The following is a 16520-nucleotide window of genomic DNA, read 5'->3' as shown; positions in this document are numbered from 1 at the left end:
ACATTATTAACATAGTAAGTATACGATTGATGGTTAATAAATGAATGAATGATTGAATGAGTATGAGGGAATCTAATTTATCTGTTTTAAAGAGGAAGAAGTTTCTTGGCAGTTTTCTTTTTTAAAATCTTTGTGCACTGGGTCTTCCTTGAAGCGCTTGGGCTTCCCTTGTTGTGGTGCAAGGGCTTCCTGCACAGGAAATGAGTTCCCTGATCACTGATTGAACCTGCGTCCCCTGCACTGGCAGGCGGGTTTTTAGCCGCTGGACTACCAGGGAAGTCCCTCTTTGTATTTTTCTTAGAAATCCTTCCTGTTTTTATGGTGTCTCTGTATATGTGTTAGTCGCTCAGTTGTGTCCGACTCTTTGCGACCCCATGGACCGTAGTCCACCAGGTTTCTCTGTCCATGGGATTCTCCAGGCAAGAATACTGGAGTGGGTTGCTATTTCCTTCTCCAGGGGGCCTTCCCAACCCAGGGATTGAACCAGCATCTCATGTCTCCTGCATTAACAGTTTTTTACTGCTAGCGCCACCTGGGAAGCCTGCTGCTGCTGCTAAGTCGCTTCAGTCGACTCTGTGCGACCCCATAGATGACAGCCCACCAGGCTCCCCCATCCCTGGGATTCTCCAGGCAAGAACACTGGGGTGGGTTGCCATTTTCTTCTCCAATGCATGAAAGTGAAAAGTGAAAGTGAAGTCGTTCAGTCGTGTCCGACTCTTCGTGATCCCATGGACTGCAGCCCACCAGGATCCCCCTTCCATGGGATTTTCCAGGCAAGAGTACTGGAGTGGGGTGCCATTGCCTTCTCTGACCTGGGAAGCCTACTATCAATTAAAATGCGTTTTGCTATGTTCTCTCTTCTACATAAGGAATTTGATTGCATGTTTCTGTAGGTAAATGAACATAGAAGAATCATTTCATGTCAACCTTGTCCTGGGAGAGAATACAAGACCTGGAGTCAAGAGATGGAAGGTCTTATTCTCTGTGTTACTGCGGCCAAGTTTCTTTACCTTTCAGTAAATAATATCACTGAAGAGAATATGAATCATCTGGACTCTAAAGTTGTAAGATTCCGTTTTATGACTTTGAAAGAAGCACTGTGTTTATTTACCTCTTGCTCCCTCTGCTGGATAATTGGCTTTCTTCTGTGCTCTTATAATGAACATTCGTTGTAACCGTAAGATTTTCTTTTCTCTTTTTGTACTTGGAAATCTCCAAGCTGATAGTGAATTACACCTAGACTCAAGAGAAACCCTTCGACCCAGTGGTCCCCATCCTTAAGACGGACCTTGGAATCCCCTAGGGACTTGATGCTATAGGCCAAGGATATCTTCAGGCTTTTACTGTATTCAGTGTTCCTGTCCTGGAGGCTGGCATTAGTTCCTTTAAATCTAACAACTCTGGGGACTTCCCTGGGGGTCCAGTGGTTAGGGGAACTTCCCTGGTGGCTCAGTGGTAAAGAATCCACCTGCAATGCAGGGGATACAGGTCCAATTCCTGGGTTGGTAAGATCCCCTGGAGAAGAAAATGACAACCCACTCCAATACTCTTGCCTCAGAAATCCTATGGACAGAAGAGCAGTCCATGGAGTCACAGAGTTGGACACGACTTAGCGACTAAACAACCAGTGGTTAGGATCCAAACTTCCACTTCAGGGGCCTAGGAGTCCAGTCCTTGGCTGGGGAACTAAGATCCTGCAAACTGTGCAGTGAGGCCAACAAAACAAAGCAAAACAAATCCAACAACTCAGAGACCATGACTCTGTGTGTGTGTGTGTGTGTGTGTGTGTGTGTGTGTGTGTGTGTTTAACCTGGGGACCACCGCCCAATGGACACTAAAGAAAGTATTGGATCAGCTCAGGATATGGGTACTCTACTTTCTCCAACTTGGTCCTTCAAATAAGTCTACTTGTGTAACAGGGAAGGGTTAACTTTAAATTTAAACTGGATCTGCTCCCAGGACTTTAACCCTATTTTGTTATTATAAACATACATAACAGCCTGCCTCAGGGAGATAACCTGAGCCTCCCACCGGTGGAGGACTGTTAAGCAAATAAAACAAACATATTCCCCTGCCTGAGGCTTGCCATTCTAGGGATTATTTGTAAAGACTGAACAGTCTTTTTACTTTGTTTGCTCACCTCCCCCCAACCCCTGATCCTTAAAAGAACCTGGCAACCAGGCCCTGACAAGCTGGTTATTTTGAGGCACTAGCCTGCCATCTTCTCGGGTCACCTGGCTCCTGAATAAAGTCTCTTTCTTGCCTCAACCCCTCACCTCTCAGATTTACTGGCCTGTCTTGTGGCAAGTAGAGCGAGCTTGGAGTTCGTAACACTTGGAATTTGCTTTCTAAGGCCCTGCAGAGTTGTAAGACTGCTGTGTTACAGAGAATCAGGCAATGTGAGAACATGATGTTAAAAACCTCCTTTTCTCTGAAACTCCTTTATTAGGATGCTTGTGTTAAAAGGGGGAAAAAAACTAACTAAAAAATGTTTGTATATCATGTGGAGCAGAGTTTTCTAAATTACCCAAAATACTTAAAAAATCTAGCCTCTACATTTCATTGGTCAGAGGAATTCAGAGGCTGCCCTGGGGAAAGTTGTGAGACCAGAGGGTTTAAATCCTGCACCCCGAGTCTGGTCCAGAAGGGAAGCCTGCCCCCAGCTCCACACCTTCAGGCTTTCCTATGTATCTTTGTCAATGGTTGATGAGCTAATTGTATTCAGGCTGTTTGTGCATAAATGAGTGGAATACCTGCAATTTTATAGGGTCTGACCTACTTTAAACAAAACCATTCGTTAGTCAATATTTTATTTCAAATGAGGAAATAAGTTATTTTGCTCATTGTTAATGGAATTGGTGTTCAATGAGCTGTTGAAGAAGGTTGAAGTTTAGTTTTTATTTTTAGTGAGGAGACAGGCTTACAGGAATGGTAATTCCATTTTGGTAGTCGTCCTTTGCTACTGTACCTGTCATACAAATTACTGAGATTTTAAGTTGCTATCGTGCCTGGAGCATGAATTGTGAAGAAATTCATTTACTTCCTCAAGAGGCTGTATATATACCGAATTCAGCTCAACCTGAGAGCCCTGATCACGTAGAATACTGAGTTCAGGCCTAAATCCCTCTGTGGTCAGCAGGGGGCGCTCTTGCCCTTCATATCGCATCACGGCTAAAGCAACTCTTTCCAGCCCATCTAGGGAAACCTGTTTGTGAATCACCATTACTGCTCTTCCACTTCGGTTCAAATTGGCATTTTGCAAAGAGCAGCATTACTTCTCGGTGAGCAACAGTTGGTCAGTCATCTCGAAAAGCATTTGGCAAACGTGACAGTTTTAAAAGCAAAAAGCAAACTGTATCCTTTATCTTGTTTTTAATTTTTTTTTTCCACAAGCATGAAAGAACTACAGGAAAAAAGCAAATCCGTTTCCATCTTTTATTTTTCAATTATTTATTATTTTTGGTTTCGATGAGTCTTCGTTGCTGCGTGTGGGCTTTCTCTAGTTGTGGTGAGCAGGGCCTATTTTTTGTTGTGATGTGTGGGCTTCTCATGGGGTGGCTTCTCTTGTTTCCGAGCAGAGGCCCTAGATGCATGGGCTTCAGTAGTCGCAGCATATAGGCTCAGTAGTTGTGACTCATGGACCCTAGAAGGTGGGCTCAGTAGTTGTGGCCTGTGGGCTTTGCTGCTCTGCCGCAAGTGGAATCTTCCCAGACTAAGGATCTTGTCTTCTGCATTGGCAGGCGGGTTCTCATTCACTGTTCCACCAGGGAAGTTCCTGTTTCCATCTTTTAAATTACTACACTACACCGACTATCCGGGTGTTCTTTGAATTGGCTGTGCTTGTGTGCAAAAGAGTCAAAGCCCCTCTCAATTGTTTAGCTGCTAAGTCGTGTCCAACTTAGCACCCCATAGACTGTATAGCCTGATTGGCTCTTCTTTCCATGGGATTTCCCAGGCAAGAATACTGGAGTGGATTGCTATTTCCTTTTCCAGGGGATCTTCCCAAACCAGGGATTGAACCTGGGTTTCCTGCATTGCAGGCAGATTCTTTACCACTGAGTCACTGGGGAAGCCCCATGGTTAACAAGAAAATAGTCAGATCAGACTATCTATCTGGTTCAAGTCCTACTTGGAATTGAAATCTGGTTCCCCTTACAACATTCCTGCCAAACATAATTGCTCTCTGCTTTGTTTTCCCCATCTCAAAGCAGTGACCCTGAAGAGCAGAGAGGATGGTAAAAGTCCGTGGAACTTTTAAAGTAGATAGCACAGCAATTTAGAAACCAGTGCTGCTGGAATTGTGCACTTTTAATCTTTTCATTCATCACGTCATTTAATCCATATTTTATAAGAAAGAAGCCACAGAATAAAATAACAGGCACTGACTGGCCTGAACTATCCCAGGAAAATCTGGTTTGAGATTTTTCTGGGAGTTGATCCAAGAACATTTTTCTTTCTGCCTTTTGATCTGTCAAAAGATACACAAGATACTTGGATGCCTTGAAGACATAGATGCCAGTATGGAAATAATCCCTGACAAGTTCTCTTGCAAAGGGAGCCAGCACTTACAACAGGGGATAATTGTAAAGGCAGGAACTGGAAAAAAACTTTTTTCTGCTGCTTAAATTCAAACCCATTTTTGTACTTGTTTTGTAAATGGATTTTGTCTCCTACAAGCCTGCGTAGGTTTGAGGTGAAGAGAGGTAAAATGATTGCTGCCTGCAGGTCTAATTCCTCTTCCCCTCCTCCTACTCCCCACCCCACTAACTGCACTTCTGCTAGCCGAAGGTTACTTGCCCTGTCTATGCCCTCAAAGAAACATTTAGCTGACCGTGGGCGTGCGTGCTAAGTTGCTTTTACGACCCTATGGACTGTAGCCTGCCAGGCTCCGCTGTCCATGGGATTCTCCAGCCAAGGATACTGGAGTGGGCTGCCATGCCCTCCTCCAGGGGATCTCCCTGACCCAGAGACCAAACCTCCATCCCTTGTGGCTCCTGCATTGTAGGCAAATTCTTTGCCACTGAGCTGACTGCAGAGGAGTGGAAATGAGAAGAGACCAAGAGAAGGCGAAACTCCGGAGGTGCTTTTAATATTAAGATAATTTTGTATAAGTATATAAATGTCAGAAGTTACTTGCAGGCGCTGAAATAAAGCTTGGGTGGGGCAGGCAGGATGTAGATATATGCGGGCCTCAAGTCTCCCCTGCTCTGGGACCCAGACAAGCACAGCGGTGCCTTCCAGACATCATTTGGATCGTTTAAGTGTAGCCGAGGCCACCTAGAAGGGGTATTTCTAAAGGGGCATGGGAATAGGCCCTGAATTCTCCCCCTTACATGTTCCTGGTGGGGAAGGTGAGGCAGACCCGACTCCAAGCACTACCAGGAAGATCCTGGAAGAGCGCGTTTGTGCATCAAAGCCTTGCACTCCCAGCCCTGGCCGCCACTGTTCCCCCACTTCACATGTTCGTGTTTCCCTCTCCCCCAGCCTTTGCGTGTCTCGACACCCAAAGTGTCTCAGGCTGTGGTTTTAACCCTATGCCTGCTGTAAAAAGACCCCAATGCTGGGGAAGATTGAAGGCAAAAGGAGAAGGGGGCAGCAGAGAATGAGTTGGTTGGGTAGCATCTCTGACTCAATGGACGTGAACGCGGGCAAACTCCAGGAGATGGTGAGGGACAGGGAGACATGGCGTGCAGCAGTCCGTGGGGTCGCAAAGAGTGAGACACGGCTTAGCAACTGAATAACAGCAACAAGTGCTGTAAAAGTGGTTAGCGGCCTGTGCTTGTCCCGGGGTCTTATTTCTTCCTTCTGGTTCCTGTGATTGGGGGAGGGACGTCTGCTCTTAGAAGGTAGCCCCACTGTGGCCTCACTCAGAACCTGATCCTGGTCCCTCTACCCTCTGATTGGCCCAGGGATAGTGTGGCTGGGGTGGAAGACAGCAGACTTGAGTGCTGTCACCTCCTCCCTGGGGTCATATCGGCTCAGGTGCATCTACATGAGAGGTGGGGGCAGAGGAGGAAGATAGATGATACCTTGTTTCCTGTAGAGAGGTCTCTTCTAGAACCTTCTACCACGTCCTTCTAATGTGGTAGAGGGAAGGAGAAAGGATAAAGTGAGAAATGGAATCACACACATCCCCATAATAAGGTCTCTTACCAGCGTTCCAGCCCCTTGTACATGCAGGAATGATTAAAGGTGCTACCTGCTTCCCCAGAGCTGCTCATCCAACCCTTAGCACTGTAGCAAATGAAGTTCATAAACTTTTAGCTGACTATTGTCTTTGTGTGTATGTTAGATCTTTCCTTGGAGAACAAAAAGGTCAATAAATTTAGATTTTCCACGGCTTCCCCAAATGCTTGGATTAATGTTTTCTTGGAATGCCCTTATTTGGTCTGTCAGTTGATTATTATTTTTGGAGGACATTAATGACAACTCAGGCGTGATGTCTACAAAGCCCCACATTAAGGCAGCTTGCATGGCAAACCTGCCATTCAGGTAATGACGGCTGCCCTCTGGAAAAACAGGCTGGGGCCTGGTGGGGGAAGGTCGTGGTAATGCCTGGATGCTTGGGAAGGGTGTGAGGCCAGTTGTAGGACTTGACTTGGTGAAACTGAGCAGAAGGGTCAGGGATGGCGTTATGAAGTTTTTGTTGAGTGTGGGAGAAAATTCCAAGAGGGTGGAAAGAGATTTACTGAAGAGACTTGCTTTCTTTTTGTCTCTTAGCTCAAATCAATTTCCTTATCATGAAACCAGCAAAGGTAGTAATTATAATGACTACCTACCATGATTATGGGTGCCAGGAATGGCAGTTGGGCAAAAGGACTGTTTTGTATATTTTAATTTTCTTCTCTGAAGTTCTGACTTTACTAACTTCCTTGTTTTGTCTTCCTAATAGTGACTGGCTCCATAGTAGTCACATGTTAGGAATGTCATAAATATTTCTCGGTTGGTTCTTATTCCAACTCCTGTATGAGTTCTTGAAAACAGAGACAATCACATCAATAACAATGAAAGCAACCAGTCCAAGCTGGGTTAGTTTAGTGCGGAACAGGACATCATTTCACAGAGTTGTTGGTTTCCTTGAAACTTCAGACATCATTTAGTTCTCTGAATCAAAAAATGGTCCTTGAAGATTATTTAGGAAGAATTTTGTAAGTGGATATTCATATCTAAATAGTGGCATACTTGTTATTGCCATGTTCGCTAAAGCAATAGACAATGTTGAGAAGGCATTTTGCATCCTCATCAATGATTCTGGATAGTGGTGAACCTTTCAGGTCCTGTGCTAATACATTGACACCAGAAATAATTTGGGACAAGGTGATGGATCTCCTTAAGTTTCCAGACTGTTCTGTTTTCTACGCTTGACTAGAACCAAGAAACACCTTCTTTCAAGGCCTCACTTAGGGCTCTTGTAAGCTTCACTCACTTTGAGAAAGACCGTGCTAATGGGATTCTGATGGTGCTACCTTTCCTGCATGAACTCTATTGAGACAGCTTAAAGATAATACATCCAGTTTAGGGGATAGACTGACATGGATTGAATGCATATATGATCTTATGCCTCCAGGTGTGGTTGATAAGTCAGCAGCCTCAGCATCATCTGGGAGCTTGTGAAAATGCAGAATCTTAGGCCCCTAACCCAGACCTGCTAGAAACGCAGATCTGCATCTGTAATGAGTCCCATGTTACAGGTATGAACATTAAGATTTAAGAGGCACTGATATACATATATATATATATATACACACACACACACACACACACACACAAAATACATATTACATATATATATGTATATGTATGATACATATACATACATATACAATACAATATATATGTATATAATACATCATTGTTATATATGTTATATATATGTGTGTAAAACTTGGGATTAGATATTGACTCCCAAACTACTACTTCCTAGAGTGTTGGAAATCCTTACAGCATATTTTTGTGATGGGACTCTGGATAAAACATTTCCAACAGATGACTCTGGAACATATTCTGACTATGGCCCAGCCATCATGACCATCTTCTCTTTATCCTTCTCTTTTTTTCTCATTATCTGAAAATATGGGGAGAGATATTTTTGGTAGAAAGTAAGAGTGAGTATAAGGTCAGACTAGGGGATGAGGTTCTCTGGTTTTGGAACTTGCTAAGCTTCTCTCTGGTGTTGACTAGTAGGGTTTTAGGCAAGTTAAGAGAATACCTCTAGTGCACAGAGGAGTGAATGCTTCAAGATTTGGGTAATAGGAAGAGAGCTCTCAGGTCAAAAACTGTTCCTGCCTAGTCCTGGGTATTTCTAGCTCCTGTCTATTATTTTACTACCATGCCCATTCAGATTTTTTATCCCTGGACCCTCATCTTAGATAAAAACCATCAGCAAGAGTTCATCAAAGCATGTTGCCTCTGTCTAGATTTTACATAGCTCTTTAGCAATAATTTTTGACTTTGTGCAACATGGTAGAAAGAATCCTGGGTACAAATGATGGTGTCATCATTTTTAGCTATGTGACCACAGGTCAACAAGTTCACTCCATTTGAGTCCCAGTTTCCTCAACTCTAAAATGAGGATAATAATACCTTACAGGGTTGTGATAAGAGTTAAATGAGTCTATGGGTGCAAAACTCAGTCAAGAAGAGTTGTTACTGTTAAAAATTTTTAAAAATATATGTTTGTATGTATATCACATACATGAGTGTTGGGCATGCATACTTTAAAAATTAGCATAAAGCGACTTGTAGTTTTTAATCTTGGTGGCTCAGTGGTAAAGAATTTGCCTGCCAGTTCAATCCTTGGATCAGGAAGATTCCCCTGGAGGAGGAAATGGCAATCCATTCCTGTATTTTTGCCTGGAAAGTCCCATGGAGAGAGGAAGCTGGCAGGTACAGTCTATGGGGTCACAAAAGAGTTGGATATAACTTAGTGACTAAGTTTTTTAGATGGCTCATAATTTAAATTTCAAAGAGAACTTATGGTGAGTAGGATAGCCCATGTACTGGTATGACTAACACAAACACACATATAAACTTCTTTAGTAAAAATTGTAAGTATGGTTAGGTCATCAGATTGTGAAGTATGTCAGAGACTGTCTTCTTTTCCTTTTTTTGCATGACCTCACTGCAAATATATTTTAGAAACCCTCTAATCCTCTTCAGGAAGATGGTGACAAGTAGATGTTGTAATAGAATAAGTGAGATGCAGAGTGAGTCACACACAGGAATGATCCCAGGCATCTAGGAAGTTGGAGAACCAATGTTGCTATGATACACAAATAATCAACAAAACACTTCAGGGTACCTATCTATCTATCCACCAAAAATCTTAAAAGTATTTAGTGATTAAAGGCCATATATGAATATAATATTTAATGTTCAGCATTGTGAAAAAAACATGCCAAGAATGAATGGACAGTATTCTAGGGTCTTAATGACTTAAAAACTTAAACATTATAACAACTTGATGATTGTGATCATCTTAATCTGTGCAGGCCTTAATAGTTTGTTGGTGAAGCAGGACTTTGCTTACCTACACTGAAAACAGGTCACCTTTCAGTGAAACTCTTGATCTGTGTCATACTTATTGTAATCATAAGTATTTAGAGAGACGTTGTTAATGTCCCTGGAATGAGGAACGTAAACACAGAGTTAAAGGAACTGAAACTCAAAGATATGATGGAAAAGAATTTACTTGGGCATCCTGACATGCTCCTTTTCAGGTTGGACTCACACTGCTTGGTCCCCCATTTGTGAAGAGACACAGAGGGAAGCTGTGAAGATACTTGAGCATTAGCTTTACTCTGTCCCATCTTTGCAGAGTGAAGACTTTGGCTTTTTTTGAAAGCTCTGGTGCTTCACCTATGGCTATTGGACCAGGACTTCTGTAGAGATCCATTTCAATGTTAAACTGATTAAAAAGCTTTGTAGAAAGTTGGATGGGATGCTAACAGACAAGTTTCATTTATTTATTTGTATTAAACTTTTTGTTGTGTTTTGGATTAACGATGCTATGATAATTTCAGGTAGATAGAACATGGATTCAGCCATTCATATATGTGTATCCATTTCCCCCCAAACTCCCCTTCCATCCAGGCTGCCACATAACATTGTTAATAGACTAGCTTTAAGTCAGCTACGTTACTGAGAAAATAATAGACTCTTCTATTTTAAATACTTTGTTTTGTTTATCCACTGCTGCATGAAAAACTACGCCAACATATACTGGCTTTAAACAACAGCTGTTCTATCTTTTCATAATTCTATGGGTCACAGTTTCAGATTTAGCATACTAAAATGGCTTGTCTTTGCTCTATGGTATCTGGGCCCTCAGCTGGGTTGGCTTGAATGACTGAGAACTAGCTGGAGTGGCTGGATCTGAGTTATAGGTCTGGGGCTTCAGTTATGGCTTTTGACTGGTTTCTTCATTTTTCCTTCATGTGGCCTCTCCAGGAGGCTGCTGCTGCTGCTGCTAAGTCGCTTCAGTCGTGTCCGACTCTGTGCGACCCCATAGATGGCAGCCCGTCAGGTTCCCCGGTCCCTGGGATTCTCCAGGCAAGAGCACTGGAGTGGGTTGCCATTTCCTTCTCCAATGCATGAAAGTGAAAAGGGAAAGTGAAGTCGCTCAGTCGTGTCTGACTCTTCGCGACCCCATGGGCTGCAGCCCAGCAGGCTCCTGTGTCCATGGGGTTTTCCAGGCAAGAGTACTGGAGTGGGGTGCCGCTGCCTTCTCCGCTCCAGGAGGCTAGCTTAGACTTATTCAGTGTGATAGTTTCAGGGTAAATGAACTTCTTACATGGTAGCTGGCTTCCTAGAAAGAGCAGCCCAAGGGGTAAGGCTAATGTGTAAGCATTTATCAAACCTCTGCTTCGTCATGCTTGCTGATGTTCTGTTGGTCAAATCAAGTCATGGCCCAGGACAAAGTAAATATGGGAGAAATGACAGAAAGGCGTGAATCCCGGGGCAGGGTGTGTGTGGGGTAGGGTGTTGATGGTGGTGGTATGGATTCATGGTGGCCACCAGTATCTACTGCATAATCAGAAAAAACTATCATTATTTAGTATCCAGTTTCTAAAGTAAAAGGCTAGATAGGTGTATATGTAACCATAATACAATTTTGCTTGATGTCCATAAAATGTAATTTTGGAATTACATTACTTTTTCCCCTGGAGAAATGGTATGCTATATCATCTGGCACAATAAAAGCTTTAAAAAATGCCCATGCCTCATAGAGTCTATGTAAAATAATTTATTTAAGACCATATATAGAGAAAATAAAAATATTCAATCTTTAGTACCTATCTTAGGCTTACTTTTTTCTTGCAGTTACTGGCATTTTTACAAATTGTTTCAGCTTAAGAGTTAATACCTTAATTATCTTGACTTTTCAATAGTTCATGTTTAGAATTGTTATTTTTAATTTGCTATGAGTTTGGGGTCACAAAGAGTCAGACACGACTTAGTGACTGAACAACAACGAGTGTTAAAAATTATGTGATGCTTTCTTCAGTTCTGATATTTCCATATGTCAGAGGTGCTATATGTAGGTAGGAATGAGATTTGAATCCCAGGAGGGCTTGGCTAACCTTTCTAGACTTTACCTTCCTCATCTCTTAAACAACTGGATTCAATTAGTTGATTGCTATGTTTTCTTCTAAAACTACTATTTTTTTTATTTGAACTTATACATGATGTCTAATTAAATGTTAGAGAAATAAAAAAATGTACATGTGGGAAATACTAAAACAATCTGATATTTCTTTAAGGAAAAATTAACTTAGGTGTTCCCAATACTAAAACTTTTAGTTGCTTGGCTTAGAGATGTTTTGCCTAAGGAGCCTTTTATCTGCATATGTTAATATTTTACTTTGCTCTGACAAAAATCTAAGAGGTAAAAGAAATGAAGAGGCTAAAATAACATGGCAGATTTTCATCGTAGAATTCATTATAGGAGATTTGGGAAAATATTTGATTAGGCACCTGAAAAGGAAAGATATATCCATCTGAATGCAGATTTCCAAAAAATAGCAAGAAGAGATAAGAAAGCCTTCCTAAGTGATCAGTGCAAAGAAATAGAGGAAAACAATAGAATGGGAGAGACTAGAGATCTCTTCAAGAAAATTAGAGATATCAAGGGAACATTTCATGCAAAGATGGGCACAATAAAGGACAGAAATGGTATGGACCTAACAGAGGCAAAAGATATTAAGAAGAGGTGGCAGGAATACACAGAAGAACCATACAAAGTAGATCTTAATGACCCAGATAACCACGATGGTGTGATCACTCACCTAGAGCCAGACATCCTGGAGTGTGAAGTCAAGTGGACCTTGGGAAGCATCATTACAACAAAGCTAGTGCAGGTGATAGAATTCCAGCTGAGCTCTTTCAAATCCTAAAAGATGATGCTGTGAAAGTGCTGCACTCTATATGCCAGCAAATTTGGAAAACTCAGCAGAGGCCACAGGACTGGAAAAGGTCAATTTTCATTCTAATCCCAAAGAAAGGGCAATACCAAAGAATGTTCAGACTGCCACACAATTGCACTCATCTCACATGCTAGCAAAGTAATGCTCAAAATTCTCCAAGCTAGGCTTCAACAGTAGGTGATCTGAGAACTTCCAGATGTTCAAGCTGCATTTGGAAAAGGCAAAGGAATCAGAGATCAAATTGTCAACATCCACTGGATCATAGAAATAGCAAGAGAATTCCAAAGAAACATCTACTTCTGTTTCATTGACTATGCTAAAGCCTTTGACTGTGTGGATCACAACAAACTGTGGAAAATTCTGAAAAAGACGGGAATACCAGACCACCTTACCCACCTCCTGAGAAATCTTTATGCAGGTCCAGAAACAACAGTTAGAACCAGACATGGAACAACGGACTGGTTCCAAATTGGGAAAGGAGTATATCAAGGATGTATATTGTCACCCTACTTATTTAACTTATATGCAGAGTACATCATGAGAAATGCCAGGCTGATTGAAGCACAAGTTGGAATTAAGATTGCTGGGAGAAATATCAACCTCAGATATGCAGATCATACCATCCTTATGGCAGAAAGCAAAGAGGAACTAAAGAGCCTCTTGATGAAAGTGAAGGAGGAGGTTGAAAAAGCTGGCTTAAAACTCAACATTCAAAAAATGTAGATTGTGGCATCCAGTCCCATCACTTCATGGCAAATAGATGGGGAAACAATGGAAACAGTGAGAGACTTAATTTTGTTGGGCTCCAAAATCACTGCAGATGTTGACTGCAGTGATTAATGAAATTAAAAGATGCTTGCTTCTTAGAAGAAAAGCTATGACCAACCTAGACAGCATATTAACAAGCAGAGATATTACTTTGCCAACAAAGGTCTGTCTAGTCAAAGCTATGGTTTTTCCAGTGGTCACGTATGGATGTGAGAGCTGGACTATAAAGAAAGCTGAGCACCGAAGAATTGATACTTTTGAACTGTGGTATTGGAGAAGACTCTTGAGAGTCCCTTGGACTGCAAGGAGATCCAACAAGTCCTTCCTAAAGGAAATCAGTTCTGAATATTCACTGGAAGGACTGATGCTCAAGTTGAAGCTCCAATACTTTGGCTACCTGATGTGAAGAACTGACTCATTGGAAAAGATCCTGATGCTGGAAAAGATTGAAGGCAGAAGTGGACGATGGAGGATGAGATGGTTGGATGGCATCACCGACTCGATGGACATGAATTTGAGCAAGCTCTGGGAGTGGGTGATGGCCAGGGAAGCCTTGCGTGCTGCAGTCCATGTAGTTGACTGAGCGACTGAACTGAACTGAACAAATAATTAATTCACATGAGAGTATTAAAAAATTAGAAATATGGGAAACAGACAAACAAATACAAAAGCACTTGAAGCTACTAAAGCCACAAGTTCTCAAACTTGGTTGTACAATGTAATTACCTGGGAATTTTTAAAATATATGGATGCCTGTATTCTAACCTTCAAAAAATTTGATTTAACTGATCTATAAGTTGTCTGGGCATTAGAATTTTTTAATCTCCACAGTTGATCCTAAGGTGCAGCCAAGTTTGAGAACCTCTGTGCTAAAGTAACTTTCTCAGGTCCCTTTCTCTTACCTACCTTTTCCCACCATAATTTGTGATTCATCTTCTTGTTCTTCTCTCAGCTTTATGACCTTTCTACCGACATAAAATTGCTACATTCCTTAATGATGAATTTTTATGAAGTTTAGTTTCCAATTTCACACATCATTAACAGGGTAGGTATATAAAAAACGTTAATGGAAAAATGAGCTTTTAGTCAAGGCATGCATTTGACTGGACTTAAAAATATTAAATGAATCTATTCACTCAACCATGTTATTATGGTACTATTGGAAAATATGTTGACATAAATAGTCCAAAATAATACTTGATACATGATACATCTCTGGATTAGCCAAGTATTTCTTTAATTAGATTTTGGGTAATGGAATAGCTGTTATTTACTTGAAGTGTTCCTGTAATGGAAACAATAGAATTTGTTACCAACTCCTTTATGTGGATTGGGTGTGTGTGGGTCAAAACCAAATACAAATGAAAACTTCTCAGTCGGCAACTTGCCTGAACCTACAGTCACTAATCAGTTTGTATTTTGGAATACAATAATCATGGGTATTTTGAAATATTTTTGGACTTACTCAGATGTGTGAGAGAGGTTATTCTATGTTGCTTAGAGTCTGAATTTGTGCAATTGTCTCTTTACTCAGGAAAATGGTTTAATTCCTTTCTACTTGTCTGAAAAATTTACATGTTGAAATCTTACCTCCCAAAGGTGATGGTTTTAGAAGGTGAGGTCTTTGGGAGGCATTTAGTTCATGAGGGTGGAGGCTCTGTGAATGGGATTAACGCTCTTAGAAAAGACACTCCACAGAGCTCCCAAACCCCTTCCATCATGGGAGGGTACAGGCTACAAAACAGAAAGTGAACCCCCCCAAGAATGCAACCCTGCTGGTGTCTTGGCCTTGGACATCCCAGTGTCCAGAGCTGTGAGGAGTAAATTTATGTTGTTTTTGCAAGCCACTCAATCTGTGGTATTCTGTTACAGCAGCCTGAATAGAGTAAGGTAAGAGCAATTCTTTATCAATAGGCTGGCCAAGCACTCCAGTTTGCCTGGGACTAAGGGCTTTCCTGAACAAACTAGGATGAGTTGGTTCACCTTAATTGGTACAGAGAAAATGAATACTTTGGGAATATTTTAGCTGCTTGACTGAAAATTATCCTTTTTTTTTTTTCTAAATTAGAAAATATTTATTTGTTTGACTGTGTTGGATCTTAGTTGCAACAGGCAGAATTTTTTTTGCATCATGTGCAATCTTTCATTGGGGTGTGTGGACTTTAGTGGTGGCTTGCAGGGTCAGCAGTTGCAGAACATGGGCTCCAGAGCACGCGGGCTTTAGTAGTTGTGCCGTGCAGGCTTAGTTGCTCAGCAGCACATGGGATCTTAGTTCTCTGACAGGGATCGAACCTGTGTCTCCTGCCTTGCAAGGAGGATTTTTAACCATTGGACCACCAGGAAAGTCCTGAAAAATTATTCTTATGTTTTGATTTATGACTGCCAAGTCTTATGTAAATGATAACAGTAAGTGCAAGGTTAGTGGATTATTTTCTGGGGCTAGTATTAAAACTTTACCTTCAGCTTGTCATGTTGCTTTTTAAATATTTCTTCAAAAGATTTTGCTAGCACTGCTAAATTTCACCTTGAGAAAATAAGTATATTTTATGTATATTTAGTATACCTAGATTTAAAAAAAGAAATAATGTCTAAAATAGAGTGAATTGATGCTAAAGTAGAGAAAAAATTAATTTTAAGATATGCCTTGAGACTATAGTACACTGTTAACATGGAGTTCTCCTAGTAGAATGAAATAGAAAAAGAGGACTAATACAGTCTAATATGAATCTTTTCTTGCACCCCCCAAATCATCAAAATTTACACAGAGAAGTATTGCACAAAAATTCATTGATGATATTATATATTGGTTATTTTTGAAATTCTTGGAAGTAATCACACAGTAAAGATAAATGTATAGTTTTACCCCAGGGAATTAACATATTTCATTTAAACCAGTGGTACATTTTTGCAATCATGTGATTATCCTGGATTCCTTTTGCCTAATTTCAAATTGTTAAGGGTTGATTTTCTATTCTTTGGGTATTGAGAATCAGAAAATACCAACTATTGCCTTAAAGGGAAGACTAATCCAGTTTTAACACATGCCCAGGTCAGAAAAATATCAAAAGCACTCCTTTCTAAGGGAGTATTCAAACATAGAGACAAAAAGTATTCAGGGCATTGCCAATATGTTAGACGGACATGGAACTAAATGTACTTTTAGGTTAACAACTGGACATGGAGTCTAGAGGCTCAGATCTAGATCCAACTGCAATAATCCAGTGAGTGTTTGGGTCCATGCCTTTATTGTCTGGGTCTCAGTTTATTTGCCTGTAAAGTGGGAGAGTTCGACTAGCCCATGCCTGTATAGTGCTGTACTCATTCACT

This window comes from Muntiacus reevesi, chromosome 18 (genome assembly GCF_963930625.1).
Source record: "Muntiacus reevesi chromosome 18, mMunRee1.1, whole genome shotgun sequence".
NCBI classification, from domain to species: domain Eukaryota; kingdom Metazoa; phylum Chordata; class Mammalia; order Artiodactyla; family Cervidae; genus Muntiacus; species Muntiacus reevesi.
Note: the sequence above shows the minus strand (reverse complement) of the source record.